The sequence below is a fragment of the Lepidothrix coronata genome, unplaced genomic scaffold (genome assembly GCF_001604755.1).
Source record: "Lepidothrix coronata isolate B3197 unplaced genomic scaffold, Lepidothrix_coronata-1.0 Scaffold156, whole genome shotgun sequence".
In the NCBI taxonomy this organism is placed as follows: domain Eukaryota; kingdom Metazoa; phylum Chordata; class Aves; order Passeriformes; family Pipridae; genus Lepidothrix; species Lepidothrix coronata.
The window spans coordinates 297,368-304,558 of NW_016690336.1; the positions used below are offsets into that span (position 1 = coordinate 297,368).

The 7,191-nt window shown below is 49.6% G+C and overlaps 1 protein-coding gene and 1 long non-coding RNA gene across 2 annotated transcripts in view; both read left to right on the forward strand.

Annotated features, from left to right (window-relative positions):
- Window positions 1-584, forward strand: part of LOC108504268 — a 5,393-nt gene extending 4,809 nt beyond the window's left edge. The window contains exon 3 of the long non-coding RNA XR_001877051.1: window positions 454-584. This is a non-coding gene — a long non-coding RNA (uncharacterized LOC108504268). The remainder of the gene's footprint in view (window positions 1-453) is intronic.
- CUNH20orf194 (chromosome unknown C20orf194 homolog) overlaps window positions 1-7,191 on the forward strand; it is a 732,083-nt gene that overhangs the window by 282,258 nt on the left and 442,634 nt on the right. The gene's annotated exons all lie outside the window — the stretch shown is intronic.

Here is a 7,191-nt window from a genome sequence, read left to right on the forward strand (position 1 = left end):
TGAACAGCCCCAGCTCCCTCAGCCTCTCCTCACAGCACTTGTGCTCCAGTCCCTTCCCCAGCCTCGTTGCTCTCCTCTGGACCTGCTCCAGCCCCTCCATGTCCTTCCTGAGCTGAGGGCCCAGAACTGGACACAGCACTCCAGGGGTGGCCTCACCAGTGTTGATACAGGGCCAGAATCACTTCCTTGGACCTGTTGGCCACACTGTTCCTGCTCCAGGCCAGGATGCAGTGTTGCCTTAAGGTTTTTTGATTTTTTTGCTTTTTCTAATTTTTCTAAGTTTTATAAGTAGTTATATAGCAAATGTAGATTTTTAAAAACAGCCGCGTTCGTTCCCTCACCCTTTAGCACAGAAGCTGCACGTATTCCCCAACCCTCTTACCCCATTCCATAGTCCCCATATCAATTCCCCCCTAAATTCCATTTAGTATGTTTAGTCTCTCTCCTAGGTAGGCCTTCTACTGTTTAAAAACATTTGCTCCCTGGCCTGAACTGCAAGACACGACCAAGAACCGGGTGACTGTGTGCACTCTGTACTCTGAAGAAGACCAAGCTGAGGAAGAAAAGGGTCCCAAAATGACCCCAGACCCAATTCCCAAGGGGCGGGGCAGGGGTGGACAGGGGTAAAGGCTGGTGGGGTGGTGGATAAAATCAGGGATTGGACACTGGACTGGGGAGCAGGCACGTAACTTTTTATATCATTAAACCTTCCCTCACCTTACCTCCAAAATTAAGTTGCCCTAGCGTTTTTTTTCCCCTGAGTTTTCTTTTAGGCAACAGCAGGGAGGCAGAGAATCACACAATCCATTGGAATCAACCAGGTTGGAAAAGACCTCTGAGACCGTTGAGTCCAACCTGGGATCCAACCCCACCTTGTCACCCAGCCCATGACACCAATGCCACATCCAGTGTGTCCTTAAACACCTCCAGAGAAGTGACTCCACCACCTCCCTGGGCAGCCAATTCCAATGTGTGATCACCCTCTCTGTAAAAACCTTCTTCCCAATGTCCAACCTGAACCTCCCCTGGCACAGCTGGAGGCTCTTCCCTCTTGTCCTACTGCTGGTTCCTGGGAGCAGAGCCTGACCCCCCCGGCTCCCCCCTCCTGTCAGGGAGTTGCAGAGCCAGAAGGTCCCCCCTGAGCCTCCTTTTCTCCAGGCTGAGCTCCCCCAGCTCCCTCAGCTGCTCCTGCTGCTCCAGCCCCTTCCCCAGCTCCATTCCCTTCCCTGCACACGCTCCAGCCCCTCAACGTCCTTCGTAAATTGAGAGGCCCAGAACTGGACACAGCACTCGAGATGTGGCCTCACTAGTGACCAGTCCAGGGGAAGGCACACAACAGATTTTCTTTTAATTGCTGCTTGCTTGGAGATATCTCCAAACTCACTCCATCAGGGCAGGAAGAGTTTTCTGCTCCTGCTTTTCCCCTTTCTGACCTTCACACCCCTGTTCTGGTCTGTGTGGTGGCAGCTTCTCAGAGCCTGTGGATGTCGTGCTCACACTGACCGGGAATGGATGTCCTGGGAAAGGTGCCATCTCGGTGCACTTCCAGCAAAGCCATTTAATCGAGTGAAACTGCTCCCAGGGCCCACCCTAAATCACAGGATTGAGGAAGGACACGTCGGATGAGATGTACCAGGTTTTTTTATGCAGCACGTGAGGTTGTTTTTTCATCATGGAATCATGGAATCATGGAATGGTTTGGGTTGGAAGGGACCTTATAGATCATCTAGTTCCATGGGCAGGGACACGTTCCACTAGACCAGGTTGCTCCAAGCCTCATCCAACCTGGCCTTGGACACTTCCAGGGATCCAGGGGCAACCACAGCTTCTCTGACCAACCTAGGACAGGGCCTCCCCACCCTCACAGCCAACAATTCCTTCCCAATATCCCATCTAACTCTGCCCTCTGGCAGTGGGAAGCCATTCCCCCTTGTCCTGTCCCTCCATCCCTTGTCCCCAGTCCCTCTCCAGCTCTCCTGGAGCCCCTTTAGGCCCTGCCAGGGACTCTCAGCTCTCCCTAGATCCTTCTCTTCTCCAGGGGAACTCCCTCAGCTCTCCCAGCCTGGCTCCAGAGCAGAGGGGCTCCAGAATCCTGAAGTGGTTTGAGTTAGAAAAGACCTTTAAGACTATCCACTCCCACCCCTTGCCATGGACAGGGACAACTTCCACTAGCCCAGGTTGCTCCAAGCCCTGTCCAGCCTGGCCTTGGACACTCCCAGAGATCCAGGGGCAGCCACAGCTTCTCTGCCCAACCTGGGACAGGGCCTCCCCACCCTCACAGCCAGGAATTCCTTCCCGATATCCCATCTAACCCTGCCCTCTGGCACTGGGAAGCCATTCCCCCTTGTCCAGAATCCCTCTCTGCCTTTCTCACAGGTCCTCTTCAGGTGCTGAAAGGCTGCAATAAGGTCACCCCTGGGCCTTCTCTTCTCCAGGCTGAACAACCCCAATTCTCTCAGCTGAGCTGTCATCTGTCCAAACCATGTGACGTGACACCAAGAGCTCAGAGAGGCTGGTTGGGACAGTTGACACCTGGAGAGCAGCTGTGCCTAATCCTGGAATCCTAAAAAAACCCTTGAAAGCAAAAAATGTTAGCGTTGAGCCCGCGTTGCAGCGACTGCCAGTCTACAAGACATCACTGACCATTTCAACTGACCTCTTGTTTGCTGTTGGATTTAGCTGGTCAGCAGCACAGGGAGAGCTTCAAATCAAAAATGATTGTCCCTTGGAGGGAGAAATGCAGCCCTGATTTGAAAGCAGAGAGAAGCAGCACTTTGCACGGCCCTGCCTTCGCTTGGCCCGTCGTCGCTCCGCCAGAATTATTTCGATTTGAATATGTCAGGAACCCACTCCCAGCCATAAATATTCCTTCCTCCACAAGATTAAAGACCGCTCTGCTCACCACAATTTTCTCCCTGTGAAAGCACTTACACACCTTAATCAAATTAGTCACCTCTCCATCTTCTTATTGTTGATAAACCAAACAGATTGGATTGTGGAAAATCTCAGTGCAAGGCACTTTCTCCAGCTCTCCAGTGATTTTTCTTGCGCTCCTTTTTCTTTTTTTTTTTTTTCTGGATTCTCTTCAGACCTTTCCCCAAACTCCTTTTTAAATCTGACAGCAGCCAGCCAGATGCTTGAAAGATCTTACTCTTGCACAGAAGCAGCAAACACTCCTCCTTTCCTAATTCCACCTCCCTTTTTGTTTTCTCCAGGCTCTCTGTTGGTGTCTTTGCTGCAGCCCCACGGTGGGAATTCCCGGGGATCTGTTGCTTTCCAGGACCCCTTAACCCCATTCCCTAACACAGCCTGCATTCCTTAAATCTCTATGGGTCACTTGGAAATTGTCTGGTTAAAATCCTTCCTATCCCTGTCATGATGTATAATATATTTATTCTGAGTAAAAGCTCATGTTAAGCCACGAGGGTTTCTGTACCACAATCCTGTGCAGATCCCCCTCAGCCAACATTTTAGGTGCATTAAAATGACCTAATAATTTTTAAACAACTCCTAGTATTTTTTTAATACCTTCATTGGTAATTATTCCTAATGATATCCGTGAAACACAAATAATTCTTCCACTGAATTTTAAAAATGGCAGAGGAAGGTGAGAACATCTTGAGGGATGGAGAACAGGTTATTGCTTTCTTCCCCTCAACTAAAAATGAGCCAAAAATCTTTGCTAAGGTCCCTTGTGTTCTTAAATCTTAAATCCTTTCCTGAATTCCTTGAGTTTTCCAAACCCACTGTCTGGATTTCGTAGCTTCTCATTTTTTCTAATTACCACCTTCCTGGATCTGTTCTCCCTCTGCTGCCTTTTGATTTCTAATTGTCTCCTTCATTTTCACCATGGGGCCAAAGTGGGATTTTAGGTCAGGCTGTCCTTTGACTCCATCTGCAAACACTGGTTTCACATGGAAGTGGGACTTGTATCAAAGCTCCTTTTTTTTTATGCTGGAAATGGGACAAAGACAAAATGACAAATCAGTCCTTGCAACAGTGCTGGAGCTAATTATAAAGCAGGAGGGAACAGTGGCCACAGGCAGATGGGGCCGCACAAGAAAACACTCAATTATTCCCAGTTGCACCTAAAAAATCCCTCATCCAGCCAAATGTGACCATCTTCACGTCTCCCTGTTCATGGAGGGACAACCAGCTCCAATACCTGTGGCACCACCATTTCCACCCATCACACTTCACTTCCAAAGAGCTCAAAGGAAGGGGGAGAGTTCAATTCCCAAAGATGATTTTTTGGGGGGGCTTGAATAGGAATTAACATGTTCCAAGAAGCTCCCCTGTCTTTCTCCGTGAGAAAAAGACCTTCCAAGAATGGAACTCATCCAAGGGAAAAAATAACTTGGGACAATTTTGCTGTCACATTTTTATTGCCAAGGAAACCAGGTGGATCCAGCCACCACAGAAAGAGAAGAGAAGAAAGCAAAAAGGGCACAAAACCAGAACAATTTGATGTTTCCAGCTGGTGGCACTATGGCAAATACAACTGACCCAGGACTGGTCCAGGGAATTATATTTCTTACAAGGGGCTGGAGGGACAGGATGAGGGGGAATGGCTTCCCACTGCCAGAGGGGAGGGGTAGATGGGATATTGGGAAGGAATTGTTGGCTGGGAGGCTGTTGAGGCCCTGGCACAGGCTTCCCAGAGAAGCTGTGGCTGCCCCTGAATCCCTGGAAGTGTCCAAGGCCAGGTTGGACGGGGCTTGGAGCAACCTGGGCTAGTGGAAGGTGTCCCTGCCCATGGCAGGGGGGTGGAACTGGATGATCTTCAAGATCCTTCCCAATCCAACCCACTCAACAACTCCATTAACCTGCTGAGATTTCCAGAGGTTTCTGCCCCCTCAGTCACTGGAGGCAACCGCGGGGATTTCTGCAAAGGTAGAAAACCAGATTGACACATCAATTAATTGATCCTTGAGTGATTGACAGCCTGTGCCACCCCAGGTGCACGGCAGAGACAAAACCCTTCAGTCAGCAGCCTAAACAGCAATTGTAGACAAAAATTAAGGTTCATTTGTGAACGTTTTCTTTGTCTCGGGACGCGGGAGGCGTCGCACAAACAAACCCCGAGCGCGGCACATCCCGCGGGACTGTCACAGGGCCAGGTTAAAACAGGGAAAATGGGAAAATGGGCACACGGCGTTCGCTCGCAGAACCACTGGAAAAGATGCTCAACAATGAAGTGGAATTAAATGAAATTCCAGCCACTCAGAATGCATTATCCCTGCAGCATGGCCGTGAAATCTCTCTCTGAATTGCAGAGTAATTTGCTCTTAAGCCTATGAAGCCTTTCTGGGTGTTCTTTTTTTACCCCCCTTTTATCCCACTCCTCTCTCCTTATTTTTTTTTATTAATTTTTTTTTTTATTGTCAGCCATCATTTGGGAGCTTGTTCCTGCCTCCTTTTGCTCCCCAAGGAAACATTCTGTGAGGGAACAATAGTGATGTGTCACCATGATGTTCTGGGGGTCACTCATTCATGCTCCCATTCCCAATTGCTCTTCCCGTGTGCACCAAACTGCTGCTGGAAGGGCTTTCATGTCCTTTAACTCTTTGCTGGATTAGAGGCTCATCCCTCAGCAACCACCTTCGTGGAGGAGAAAACTGTATGGACTGACCTGGCACAGGTCCACCTAAAGTGCTTTTCTTCACATAATCAGCAACTCTGATGGGGATAAAAGGAGAGGAAAGCTGGAGAGGGCCTTTTTCTAGGGCGGGAGTTAAAAAAATTGCTTGACCCAAAACAGCGATGGACAAATTCATCACCCTAAAGAGCTCCTGTGCTGCAAGTCCTCGGTGTGATGAGCTCCATCAGCAGCTGGACAAAGCGTAGAGTTGATTGTGTTTGATGAGAGACTCCGTGGAGGGGCTGGAAGGGGTTGTATCATAGATGTTCTCCCCATCCCTGAAGTGTTCGTGACCTGGGAGCAGCCTGGGCTAGTGGAAGGTGTCCCTGCCCATGGCAGGGAGTTGGAATGAGATGGTCTTGAAGGTCCCTTCCAACTCGACCCATTCCATGATTCTGTGATTCTCTGGGAGTGCTGATTGGGATGTGACAGCGAATTGGGGGTCCCTGCTCTGCACTTTGGGATCTGACTGTGGAACTGAGGTCCCTGTGCACAACCCCCACAGGAGCAACATCCACCTGTTCTAGACCTGTTTTCCTAAAGACACTTGGTTTCACCATCCCTGGAGGTGTTTAAGGAGAGCCTGGATGTGGCACTGAGTGCCATGGTTGGGGTGACAAGGTGAGGTTGGGTCACAGGTTGGACTGGGTGATCTCAGAGGTCTTTTCCAACCTGGTTGATTCTGGGATTCATTTTTCTGTCTGCACATCTTTTCTTTGACAGGAATTTCTGATAATTTGATATTTTCAACCAAAGGGAGCATCTTCAATATATTAACCCATGAACATGTTAAATTCATTTGGACTTAATGAAAACAGACAGCTGGGCAGCAGAAAGGCTTTTTATCACTGAAGCTTTAGGATCATCATCTCTCACAAGGACAGGCTGGGGGAGCTGAGGCTGTACAGCCTCCAGAGGAGATACTGGGAAGGGACTTCATCCATGTCCATCAGTGACTGCAAGGAGGGGGCAGAGGATGGACCAGGCTCTTCCCAGGGGTGCACAGCAAGGGGACAAGAGGAACGGGCAGGAACTGATGCCCAGGAAGTTCCACCTGGACATGAGGGAGAACTTTAACTGTGAACACAGAACAGGGACCAGAGAGGGTGTGGAGTCTCCTCAGTGGAGATATCCCAGAACTGTGTGGACACAATCCCATGCCACGTGCTGTGGGATGAGCGAGGAGGTGGGACCAGATAACCCACTGTGGTGCCTTCCAACCCTTCACCTGTGACTCTGGGATCTACAAAACCCCGTTAGGCAGCAGAGACTCTCCTCAAGCTCCACGAATTCCTCCATTTCCAGCACTCCTCATTCACATCATTCAAAGCCCTGAGACCCAGATTCATCCCTGGCTCACGTTTCCCGTTGCCATTTCCACCCCTGGAGAAGAGGTCTGAGGAGCTGCTGGAGTTGAACGGCAGAGATGCTGCTCTTTGGATGATGGCACAGAGGAGCCTCGAGCTGTGCTGAGTTCTGGTTTGGGGCTTTTTTTTTTTTTTTGTTTGTTTCAAAAGAGGAGACAATCTGTTCGTTTCACAGATGCTCAA